Genomic DNA, 13,600 nt, shown 5'->3' with positions numbered 1-13,600 from the left:
TTCCAGCCATGGAAATTTACAAATTTACTCTTTGTTTGAGACCCTTTTTAACATGCAGAGGAATACCCAGATGATTCATAGATCTAAAACCACAGCCTAAGCAGGACACAGCATTTCCTTCCTGAGCATGGTGCTAAGAAAGCAGAAAACAGATACACAAAGCCAGAATGGATCCCTGGGGTCAGGCAGACGGACCCCAGCTGGACCATCCTGGACCAACAGTCCTATCTGGAAAGATCTTCAGGGAGCAATATTTGGCAGGGTCCAACCCCCTCCACCCAACCAATTTAATTCAGAAAGGATTCCCATATATTTTTTTAAAATCCTTTAAACTATAGTTTTTGTTTTTAAACCTGGAAAACTATGTGTAAAAAAAAAAATAGTAACAACATGGTGTGACTCTGAAAAAGAAAGGAAGTGGAGAACAGGATAAGGAAAGGACGTCTATCGGAATGTGGAGGTGGCTCCAACTCCACAACCTCTAATTCGTGTGGCATGTAATCTTCTTAAACAATGATTATAGATACTCAATATACATTTGAAGGGGCTGGAATTGTCATTAATCACTCTGCAATATCCCGTTGACCAAATTCTCCCCTCAAGTAAATACATGTGGCTTCCACGGAAATTAGTGGGTATCACTTACAGGTAACTGAAAGAATTTGGTTCTGTGACCTCACAAGGCACTGTGAAGACTGGGATTTACAAACAACGATTAAGGAAGATTTCTACCAGAAGCAGTCAGCAATAGGGAAGAAATTAAATGTCTTTATTTCAACCCAGTCAAAAAAAAAAAAAAAAAAAAAACAACTGTGTCTAGACTTTGTTCAGGGCAAGATGCCAGGCAGTGCTGGGGGAATCCACGCTAAGCCACGGACACCCTGCCTTGACCCCTGCCAGACCTGCAGGGGAGAGGCCTGACCAATATCGCTTGCATCTGGCTCATGTCCTCAATTCTCAGCTTATATGTCACTTTCTCCAGATGAGATTAGGTCTCGCTGGGAAGATGCATCATGTTTGTAATTACTTGTTTAATGCCTGTTTCTTCCTCCAGCTCCGAGAAGAGTACGATCACATTTATCTTGTCATGGAGTCTGTGGATATCTTGGTAAGAACAAAGGTTCTGGACCCAGTAGCCTGTGCTCAAACCTCAGTTCTGTCTTTGGGTAGAAGATGATGATTTTAGGTCTATAAAGTACCAGAACTAGAAATAAAAATACTCTGAGGCATATGAGCAATGATCTAGATTCTAGACAGAACTATTACTTTCTTTGGGGCATAATTCTGAAGCTCCTTAATAGATATTTAAAAGTTAAGAGACTACTCAATCTTTCTTTCTCTTTCCTCTTGAGAAATGCCTGGGTAGCTCAGTTGATTAAGCAACTGCCTTCGGCTCAGGTCATGATCCCGGAGTCCTGGGATCAGGCCCCATGTTGGGCTCCCTGCTCAGCAGGGAGTCTGCTTCTCCCTCTCCCTCTACCCCTTCCCCCTGCTCTTGTGCTCTCTCTCTGACAAATAAATAAATAAAATTTAAAAAGAGAGAGAGAGAGAAATGCCAAGTTCAAATGTTCCTCGTACCACCACATCACTTTCCACCTGTCCTCCAGTCAGTCAGCTTTAAATGTAGCACATTCCTACCTCAGGGCCTTTGCACTTGTTGTCCCCTCCACCTAGAACACTCTTTCTCCAGAGAGTTATATGACTCACCCCTCCACCCCATCCAGGCCCCTGCTAAGTTATCACCACCTCGTAGGAGCTTCTCCAATTACCCTAGCTAAAATAGCCTCTCTCCATCTCATCACTCTACCTTTTTTTATAATACTCGTTCCTACCTGGCATCTATACATTAACTTTTTTTTTTTTTTTTAGCTATTTCCCTCACTACAATGTAAGTACTCTGAGGGCAGAGGTGCTGCTTTGGTCCCTGTCATATCTCCAGCACATAGAACACTGTCTGGTATGCAGTAAGTGCTCCATGAATAGTCAATATAGAATAAAAAATCTCCATCATCTTTTCTCATTTTGAGACACTTGACAGTGTTGTTCTCGGGAGGGACATGCTCCCATGGTGGGTATACAGATCACAGCAAATCTTAAAATTAATTAGTTTTCTGACAAGTAAAATAAATGGTGACATTTTGCTTTAGATGGGAATGGGGCATGGAATTCAGAAGCATTTGACAAATGTGTGAGTGATGAAACCCAAAGCTCTTCTAAGGGAAAATATGCCTGCATCTTAACAAGAACACAGAGCAAAGCAAATTTAAATTTTTTAAATTTTATTTTGTAAAAAGAATCTTGATTTTTTTTTCTAGACTTCTACTTTGTAGGTAATATCATGCTTTTCATTCTTTGCATCTCAACTTAGATAAAACTTCCCTCTTTAAAACTTCTCCATGACTGCCTCAAATTGGGCTTATGTGCCCCCCATATGTCCCTAAGGAACCCCAAACTTACCCTACCAAGGCTCTTAACACCATGGATTGTAATTGCCTGTTTAGTCCTTTATATCCCTCATCGCATCCCTCACCACCACCCCCCATTGTCACCTTTTCACCTCCCACCCCCAGGTGACAAGCGTTAGGAGAGACAAGCACCATGTACAGACTTTTGATAAATAATAAAAATGGTGATGCGATTTTTCAGGCACAACTTTACTCCGGGTGCCCATAGTTTGGAAGTCATGAGTGGCCAGGTCTAGGAGATCAGCATTGTTCTCTTGCCTTTCTCTGTATTACTAAATTGGCCCACAGATAAAATGAGAAAATGGGGTGCTGTATCAGTGAGCACACATGCCAAAACAGAATTTATAATGTAGGTAAGTGTGAGGGGAACATTCTGGAAGCCCTCGGTAGCTCACAGTTCATACTCAGGGAGAAAGAATTTTTTAAACAACTGAAGAACCGTGAAGTCACAGCTTGCAATCATTGGTAATTGCCACTCCCGTGAACATGGGCAAGTCCCTCGCTGAAGACTCAAGCCCTGACCAGGCAGCTTCCTGTTGCATACCATTTCCAGCTGTATAATTCTCTCCCCTTCAAGAAAACGGGTCAAAGGCAGTAAGCAGAAAGAGCATTATTACAGGAGTAACCCTGAGTCCTCATCAACTTACACAGAAACAGAAACCATCTGTGTACTTGGTACCCCCCAGTCTAGCACATCAATCATAGCACGAGAAGTCAGGTCTAGAGCCGTAGCTCCCCCAATATCTTCACTGGGGACAGCTTAGGCAGGGCAACTTTCTCCACTCAATTCCACTTCCCAATAAAAAAAAAAAAAAAAGCAAAAGTTCAAAACAAATTAGTTAAATCAAGGATAGCATCAACTGAAAAGCCTGAGCGACTCAAGGCAGGCTCTGTGGTGCACTGATGACAAAGACCCTTCATGAATACACTGGGAAGTCCAACCATCTGCCCGCGTATGTGCACAGCCAAGAAGCGTTTCCAACGCTGACAAGTATGGCATATAGCAAGCTATCTTAGTGGAATAGTCCACAAACTCAACAAAAAATATGAATACCTACTTTTAGAAAGCTTTAATAAACTCACTTATTCACTAGTAAGTGAGCTGTAGTATACAACAGTGAACACCCAGGGACTCGAGGATAGGAAGGTCTTCCATTTTCTAATTAATTTATGCAATGCCCATCAGATGGATCCTTTCAGACCTTACATGGACCATGGGGTGTACCTTGAGAAATACTGCAATAGGACAATTACCCAATCAACTATAAATTTTAGCTTCCAATACAGCTAACTGCTTGTGAGAAGGATTAAAAATCTGAACGGGCCCGGGGAGTTTATAAGCTAGTAGGCACTCAGTAAATATTTAGAGAAATCATGTATCAGAGATTAAAGGAATGTAAATGACTAGTATTGTTGGAAAGAACAAAAATGTTTTCATTATGTGCAGTATTTCATGTGCAGTACCGAGAATAAATGCATTCCTTTCAATACTCTGGTCTCAAGATTTATTTTACTGTATCTAAAATCCAGTGACCTCTATCAGTAAGTCATCCATTAACACGTGCAAGATAAACTGCAAGGGGAATAGCATCTTGGAGACCAGGTATGAGCCTGCAGTAATAAAACAGGCCCGAAGTCTGGGTTTCTAGTTAATTTGGCAACATGTGGGATAAGCATGAACCATAATTCTATAATATGCTCAAGGCTTGGGAATACATGCATCAGTTAACACAAGGAAGTAGCTGTAAAACACTGTGAGATTTGATCCAGCCCTTTACATCTTGTACACCTGCTATGAAAATATCTGCAGTAAAAGAAAATCAGATCCAGTGAATAATTCACAACACGAATTGTCTGGTGTGGGTGGGAGGTAATCGGTGTTTGCCTTGGTCTTATTTTATATGAGGAAATCCGCAGCTACACAGATTCCTTTCTAAAATGGCAAACTAAAAATTCTAAGGCAGCAACAGGCAGCTGCAGAGCCGATGTAAATTTGCTGGTTGCCTGTAGTATTACCGAAATGTACAGTGGGCTGTAGGAAACTCTTTTCTTTGTCGTTGCCTTTCTTTTTCATTTCTCGGTGCAGGCTGTAAACAGATGGTAAGTCGTGTGACACCATGAAACCTGAGAAATAATGCAAGGCTGCTTTTAGCATCATCTATCAAGCATGCAAGTTTTGCTTTTCTACCCAAAACTGCTTGACCTGTATCCTTGACTTTGAAGCCTATGACTTCATCTTTTTTTTTTTTTTCAGAGAACCTTGAAGGTCAAAAGACCACGAAATGAGAGTAGGAGCCAGACAAATGGGTGTATTAATCATGTTTTTAGATTTTCTGTATTTTGTGATGTTTTGATATTTGGGGGGACCTTACAGACTTAGGGGAGAGTGCCCCTGGCAGTGTTAGCTAATTCCTAAAGATAATATCTACTTCTGATCACAACTTTCCTGTGCAAACCAGTCAATCCTGAGTCCATATCCCCTAAGCATCTCCTTTATCTAACTCTCACACACCAAGCCAATATTCCTCTTCCCTAAATCATCTCATGGCCAGGCACCAGGCAACTAGAGACTTCCCTTATAATCCAAATGCCACAGGAATTATTCAAGCTAGCCAATCTTAGCTGTTGAATCTGCCTTACCTTACCTTTTCTACAGAAACCCCAACAAAGTCATTGGTCTGGGTTCCTCTTATTCCTTTCTGCCTCCTGACCAAACCCGGTGCTCCTCTTGTGGCCCCTCATGACATGGCATGCCCCCTCTTAGGAAATGTAAGTAATAAATTCCTCTTACAATGGGATTGGTTTCTCCATATTATCCCTCAGTCACCGCCACAAATTAGAATCCCGTGTGTACCAATGAGACCATGGCCTTTTGTAGTCGTTTTAGGGACATGCTTATTGGACTCAAATCTGGCTTAGAAATGATCTACTTTCATCAAGACATCACGAGTGACTATAACACAAAGCCGGATGGGAGCCAGGCACTCTCTTCATCTCCGCCTATTTCCATGGTGATGCATGGGGAAGCACACTCTATTATTGACTTTCTATCATAGCACCAAAGTCCAGAAAACTTGTGAGACCTACTGAAAAAAGCAGGAATGCAGGTCTGCAGAGGAAGAGAAAAAGTAGAGTCCTGCTCTCCAGATTCCTCCTATGTTGCCACCAGAATAGCACCACCAATGATGATGATCGCTGTGAACGTTTATTCACTGAGTGTCCAGCTCTGTACCCAGTGTTTTACACGTGCCATCTCATTGAACCCTCACAAAAAGGCTGTGAAGTAAGTGCTATCATTATCCCATTTTAGAGATGAGAATTTAGAGATGAAGATCACTGGTCCAAGGGCACATATCCGGTGACCTGGGACCAGACAAACCAACTCTAAACCATAGCCCAGGCTCTAAACCCCTACTCTATACTACATCTGTCAAGGCTGAACAAGGTTCCATCTCCTCCATGACACGGAATTCAAGAGCACAGTTCTTTTTGTGAATGAAACATCAGTCTGAAAACCTCAACCCCTGGTTGGCATCTCCAACTGACTGGTGGATGGTGCCATATTGCCTTCCAAACCAAACATACTTTTGATAGATATTCACAAGCAGGGCCAGATCCAGCAACATTGTGAAATAGGCAACCCTCTTGATTTGTGGTGATTGCTTTTCCTAGAATTCAGTGTTTTCACTATCATTGCAGCTGAACCAGATGACTCCACTCCCAACATTGTCTTCTGCGGTCTGTGCCGCAGGCTCCAAATTATTTCCTTGTATCTTTAAACCCATCGGAATTCCCATTCCCTCTTTTTTTTGAAATCCATCAAGGGTTCTAGATTCAAATGGACCTGGGTTCCCATTCTAGCTGTACAGCTTTTAGCTGTGTGACCTCTATCTCCACTTTCCTCATCTATAAAACTGCCATGGTAGCGCGGACTTCCTCAGCTTTTTTTATAAAGATAAAAATGATACATCATGTGTGCTGTGCCAATATCAATTTTTATCATGTTATTGATTACTCGATAATGATAGTTCAGTCATGAGGAATAGTTCCCCAATTTTCACATGCATTATTTCAATATAAAGTAATAACATTGGTTTCTAGAGCCACGAAAGCATCAGCTTCTTTACAGGGTAGACAAATTTCACAAAGATGGCTTAATAAGGCAGCCATAAAAGTAAGCACTATCTGCTAGGAATGCAAAAGAAATACAGAAAGTTATGATAAAATCAGATAGTAGAATAAATGAAAATTAAGCAATGGATTTAAGAAGAGAATGCAGCCTATTTTACAATTTTGCCAAACGTCCTCAGCTCTCATGTCACAAAATTCTATTAGCAGAACTGATACAGGGAAAAAGCAGGAAAGCGAGCATCATAAGACAGAAGCCTTCATCTCTGCTCTGCCACTTCTTGGCCATGTGATCTTGGATATATCACTTGATCTTTATGGATGTCAGTTTCCTTCTCTGTAAAATGAGAGTGTTGGACCAGATAGTCCTGGAGATTTCTTTCAGTTGTACCATTCTATAAGGTGATGAGTCTGACTCTACCATTGTCCCTCCCCTTGTTCTCTGGAGATACTGTTACCACAATAATTACTGTTGCCCCCAAATAACATCACGTAGCAGAGTCTAGTCACGCACAGGAATTCCAGGCACTGTGACTGTGAATTCTAATCCTTCTTGGGTCACACCATCATTGAATGACCTTGGGCAGGGCACATAAATTCAGCTAACTGCCTCAGATGCCTCACCAGACAAAAACCTCAAGGAATTTACAGGATAAATTTCCCACTCCTTGCACTACACAAGCTGCCCTCCAAGTGCCTTTACAATACTTATCTTGGGACCACCCACGACAAATCATGAAATTAGGCTGTTTCCCTGAATAATTTTCAATCATGGTATGTCCCCACTTCCAACATGGAAGCCTATTTCTCCGTATTCAAACCATAACCATCTTTCAAGAGAGGCTAAATTTACATAAAAACTTAAAAGGCTGAAAAATTGGTCAAATTTCTGACAAACTGAAGGCTAGGAAGGGGAGCTAATATACATTGTACAAAATAACCACCATGATTTCAATAGGCTGAAATAGAGAGAGGAAACAAAGGAGATTTAATGCCAACTTTCAGCAAATATTTTTGAGCAGATGTGTCTTATAATAGGATTGGTGCTATAATCCCTGCCCTAAATGTAATGGACAAGAAGTTTAATATTTCTTTAATAACAAAAAAATAATAGCCATTTATTGTGCAAATACTATGTTTTAGGGATTATGCCAAGGGCATTACGCACCATGTCCATTAGAATGTTTTCAGCCCTAAGTTAGAGTACCCAACTAAAATAGCTTAAGCAGTAGGAGTTTTTTATCTTATAGTCATTGTAAGTGAAGTGGCTGGTTCCAGGGTTAGTTGATTAAGCAGCATAACAACATCATGGAAGATCCATCCTCCAGCTCTGCCATTCTTGGCAGAGTTGGCAACATCTCTCCTTGTGGTTGCACAATGGCTGCAATGATTATTCCAGGGGCCACACAGATATCTCAACATATAGAAAAGTGCACCTCCTACATCTTTCTATTGTTTAGGAAAACCCTACCTAGAAGGCCCCTACAATTTCCTTCACATCTTGTTGTCTAGGATGAAATCACTCACCCATACCTGAATCAAAGCCAAGGGGAATGAGACTGCCAATACCATCTTACACCAATCATGATTCACCCCAGCTCACCTTCCTTGAACACATGGAATAGTGACCACCTTCCCAAACAAACCTTTCCACGGGCAGAGAAGAGAGGATTGGGCTGGGAAACGGCAATTGTGTAGATAATCAACAGTGCATTATCATTTTAATAAATCATCTTCTAATGAGTTAATATGCTTATTTTATAGATGATAAACTGAGACTCAGAGAAGTCAAGTAAATTGCCCACAGTCACATAGCTAGAAGTTGGGAAATCCTGTGTTCTTAATCACCATACTGATGGTTCTGAAATTTCAATGTATGGGAAATATCAAGGGAGTTAGTGAAAATGAGGATTTCTGGACTCCACACCCAGAGATTCTGATCCAATAGTCTAGGATAGGAGCCCTCATTCTTCATTTTTAACAATCTTGGCTAATTTGATATAGGGGATCTATGAATCACATTTTGAGAGAGAGAGAGAGAGAGAGAGAGAGAAAGAGAAAGAGAGAATGCGATTAGCTATCGCTTAGGCAGAAATCTGATTTTTTTAAAAAGCCCTGATTCTCTGGAAGCCCCAGACCCACCATCAAACAAAAGCTATTGTCTGCACAGGCCAGGCTCTATACAATGTCTATGTCTGGCTCACTAATTTAAGAAGAATGTAGATAAAACATGAGGGGAACAAGGTTCAAGAGGAACCTCTAAAAGTTAGGTCTTCTAAGTAGCCATTGAAGAATTTGGGAAGGTTTAGTGTGGAGAACAGTTGACTCTTTGGCTTAGAGGAGAGAGGGGGGTATCATAAACCTTCAAATATTGGCTAGGCTGTCACATGTAAAGGATGCTCAGAGGTAGAATCAATGATCAGAAATCATAAAAGCGGCTCATTTTGCTTTATTATAAGAAAGAACAGTCTAATAATTAACATTGTACAACAATGCAAAGCACTCTGCCTCATTCAAGCAGAGGTTGGCTGACCTGTGTCTGACGCAGATATTGTAGAAGGGATTCCCCAATTGAAAGGAAGGCTAAGCAGATGGCTCCTAAGATAGACTGTTGTCCTCCAATCTCAGTCTCTGCAAACTGACTTGTATTAGATTTTTACTATGGTCATTTCATTTTTTAAAAATATTTAATTTATTTATTTGAGAGAGAGTGAGAGAGAGAGAGAAAGCACGAGAGGGGGGAGGGTCAGAGGGAGAAGCAAACTCCCCACTGAGCAGGGAGTCCTTTGTGGGGCTTGATCCTGGGACTCCGGGATCATGACCTGAGCCAAAGGCAGACACTTAACCGACTGAGTCACCCAGGCGCCCACTATGGTCATTTCCTCAGAACACTTTGGAGTGCAGCTTAACTTCTATTTTAGTTTTGTTAACATTAGTTTTATTAATGTGATTAATATAGAATTATTTTATTAACACAACACAATTAATAGTAATATACTGACTCATAAGTATACTAGTATAACTTCTATTTTAAATTAAATTTCTGTTTTAATTTCTAAATGTGTAAGTCATTTAAAAAATTAAATTAATTATTTAAAATGAAAAAAAAATTAAATTTATAGATGTCCTGTTCTCCCAAGTTGATGGAACATGTCTGGCCCTTCTTTGTGCCTTTGTGGCATCTAACGCCTAATCATGCTTATCATAGGTACTTTGATACAGAGTTGGCAAATGAAAAAGGATGACCTAGAATGGCGGGTGAGCACATCCAGATATAACACTGCACAAGATGAGCAGTGAGTAACTTTTAAAATTTCTGCTGTTCTTACTACCATTCTTCCTTCTTTGGGCACTGAGCATTGAGGTTGTATTTGCAACATGTATCTTCCTCTCTAACCATCATTGATTGGGCCAGAAGTTAACACATGCTGATAATTTCTTAAAAGGTGGCAATACTTGTAACATGCAGACTTGGAAGCATGTTCCACTAAAAAAGAGTGAAGCCAGTGGGAGACAAAGAGTGAGCTCCCTGGCTTCTCAACTCCTGGATCCCAAGTTCTTCCTGAGGGTCAAGTGTCAATGTGCCCTTGATCTCTGTGAGAAACTTCTGCGCCCTTATAACATTCCCTCCGTCTTTTCCTTTTTTCCTTCCCTCCCTCTCTTTTTCCCCTCCTTTCTTCTTTTGAATTCTATGGAAGTTTAATTTGTTTTAATTCACTTCAGCCAGAATCTCGAATCCAAATAAATTTGTCTCCAGCCTTGCTGTTGAGGTGACTGATGACAATACCCCATGCTCTGACAACTCCAGGAAAGCTGAGAATTTAGAAAGCTCAGATACAGAGAGAGTACCTGCATGCTGCCAAATAGTTTGGAGAGTTTGAGATCAGAACTACCCCAGGCTGATTTCCTTACCACCCCAACCTTGAATCTGCAGGGACACCAAAGCTCCTATGAAGACCTCGCTGCCAGACCACAAGCATCCTTATATTAAAAATCCACCCCCCCCAACAGGAACAATGGGATAGGAAACAACCTCTAGTACAATGAGGCAAGACCACTCAAATGAGAGATAGGAATATTTGGGGGTATCGGTAACTCCCTTGTGCCACAAAGAGTTTCTCCGTGCAACATTTCAGGTCTGCCCAAGGCAATGCATCTGTGAGGTACAAACAGCTTTTCAAAATCACCTTTATCAGCGAATACTCACATGAACTTCATACTTCAGTTTTGTGGCAAAATTGTTTCCCAATATGCATATGTTTTCCTCACTTTGTACCCCATGGCTATTAGGCAGAGCATGTTGATGTCACGTTGACATACTCATGGAAAAACAGTGCCTGAACAAATCCAGATGACACTCTTCCAAACCCGCCGGTTTCAGTGTGAATGGAAAAGCAGCACTGGCTGAAGATGAGGGGCAGTGGGAGATGGGCAGCAGCAGAGTAGGCAGGAAAATCATTGAGAATTTTATGTTTTTCTCTCCTGCAACAAAGATCTCTCTTTTGTTGGCCAAAGTGAGCCAATCATGAACACATGGATGCTAAGGAAGACCTGCTGCTTTCTGGCCTTCCTATTCCTTGGTCTTACTAAAGCCCAAGACACTTGGAGACTCTCTCTCATGGTCCTTTTCATCCTCCTTACTGCTTTGTATTTTTTCCCAGGTGTAGTCCCACTTGTGTTGAGTCTTCTCGGGTTCCCTTAGGAAAGGAGCTGTGCTCCATGATTTTCACATTGTAGACTGAAATCTCCCTGTTGCCTATGGTTTAAGAAACAATATTTTTGGTGTGTCTTGCAATGATTGTCCCTATTCCTATAAAATGATTCCTCGTTACTGCCTTGTGGATGTTGAACTGGTCGCATGTCTGAACCATGCAAAACTTCTCATCAAATTTGGCCTAAGAAGTTGAGTTGGCTTCCCTCAATCTATTTTTATAGTTAAGATAATTCAGTTTCTATCACTGACATGGTATTTATAAAATATTTTTTAAGCCCCAGAATCCTGTCAAGGTATATGCACTGTGGTGGTACCATGTTTGAAAATTTTCTATTTCCATTCTTCTTTCTACAGTTATCAGCTGGCATTTTTTGTTTTGTTTTGTTTTCCCCCACTACCATCATTACTCTTTTAGATGCTCAAATTGACCTAAATTTGTCCAAAGGGAGCCAGTATAATCTGGTTTCTGTATCATTTTGATATTGTCCCATTGGTCTTTGAGCATTTACTTTCGAGCACAAGTTAATCTAGGCTCACCTTGTACTTTTTCTGTCTCAGACCTAGAATCAGTTATTTCTCCAAGAAGCCCTGTTCTTTTCAATGAAGAATGATATTTAGAAACCAAGATCTAGCTTCTAGGTGTGCTCATTGCTAGTGGGATGTAACTGTTATATAGGCCTTTCAGTACACAGAACTAAGGAATATATCTGTTCAAAAAATCATGAGTTCTTACTGATACCTCCAATTCAAATCCAATATCATACAAATCTTCTTCTCTTTCTTCTATTTTATACTTGTACCTTAGTTTCCAAAAAGTTAAAAGAAATTTTCTCATTTGCTATATGCTTCAATACACTCAAAATAATCTCAGTATTACTTACCAACACCACCACAAATAAATCTAAGTAAAATGAAATATTTTTTGAAGTTCTTTCTGTTCAAAGAATATAGTCTACAAAAGTGTATTGACAGTGTGCCTGAATTAATTCCATTTTTTTCTGTAGTTATACTTGAGATACAACTTGATATTCAGTTATGTTCATTAGTGTCTGTTTATATTCCGTTTTAATGCTTACCCTTTTTATTCTTTGGAATTAACTTTATTTTTTAAATGTGCATAGTTTTTACATGGCTTAAAAGTCAAAACTGTATAAAAAGATAAACTCAGAGAAATCTTATTCCCATTCCTATCCTTTCTACCCCAATTGCCTCCAACCCTCTTAGGTGGCTATTTTTATGAATTCATAGATTATCATTAACATTTTTATTTTTGCAAATCTCTCTCTCTTATTATTATTACTTTTTATTTTGATATTTAAGAAGGTTTCTATTTTTTCCATAGTGGTTACCTTTATACTACTACTTTGTATTTTTTAATGGTCATAATTCCCCTTTTCCTTACATGGGCTTCTAAAATTGGTTTAGATCTTTAAGTAGTATCTTTTGACTCCCACTTCTTACCTACATGCCAATCAGTGGTTTTATGTTACTTTCCTTTTTCCCTTTCTCTTCTCCAGTATTTTCAGTTGTGCTATTTCTAATATAGAAAAATGTGTAATACTTACAGGCTATTCTTCCAACTTTGTTCCCAGCTTTGTTCCAGTCTTAGACTTCAAGTTAAAAATAGTCAGGGCTCATCAGCAGCACTTTCGTTGCTATTTCCTTAATCATCTCGTGGGATGCAGCTCATCATCTAGCAGACTGCTCAGGAAGAGATTATGATTACATACACTCTGATTTCTTGCATGTTTAAAACTATTTGCCTATAATCTTGATATTTAATGGACAGTGGGGCTAGATAACACAGCCTTGTTTTTAAAAGTGGGAATGGAAACACTTTAAGTAATCAATAACCAAAGATTCATTAAATAAATAAATTATGCTCAGTTAAATAATGGAACCCTGGTCCACACAGCCATCATACATACTATAACTGCTGTGGAAAAGTACAAAATGATATATAAACCTGGAATGGCCGGATTTCTTTTTAAAAGTACAAGGATGCTATAAGTATGTGTATGTATGCTTAGCAAAAAGCAGGTCAGAGATACATTTAAAAATTAACAGTGAGGGGCGCCTGGGTGGCACAGCAGTTAAGCGTCTGCCTTCGGCTCAGGGCGTGATCCTGGCGTTATGGGATCGAGCCCCACATCAGGCTCCTCCGCTATGAGCCTGCTTCTTCCTCTCCCGCTCCCCCTGCTTGTGTTCCCTCTCTCGCTGGCTGTCTCTATCCTGTCGAATAAATAAAAAAAAAAAAAAAAAATTAACAGTGACTTTCCCTGATTGATAGAAT

At 40.1% G+C, this 13,600-nt stretch overlaps 1 protein-coding gene across 2 annotated transcripts in view; it reads right to left on the bottom strand.

Moving 5' to 3' along the window:
• Nucleotides 1-4,775: 4,775 nt before the first annotated feature.
• Nucleotides 4,776-13,600, bottom strand: part of LOC148108652 (uncharacterized) — a 125,390-nt gene continuing 116,565 nt past the window's right edge. For both annotated transcript variants that reach the window (XR_015727139.1, XR_015727140.1), the window contains exon 3: nucleotides 4,776-13,008. The gene's annotated coding sequence lies outside the window, so the exon portion shown is untranslated. The remainder of the gene's footprint in view (nucleotides 13,009-13,600) is intronic.

Source organism: Ursus americanus, chromosome 17 (assembly GCF_024610735.1).
Source record: "Ursus americanus isolate L20-20 chromosome 17, mUrsAme1.1.p, whole genome shotgun sequence".
NCBI classification, from domain to species: Eukaryota; Metazoa; Chordata; class Mammalia; order Carnivora; family Ursidae; genus Ursus; species Ursus americanus.
The sequence above is the reverse complement of the archived record's forward strand: the minus strand, read 5'-3'. Positions and strand labels throughout refer to the sequence as shown.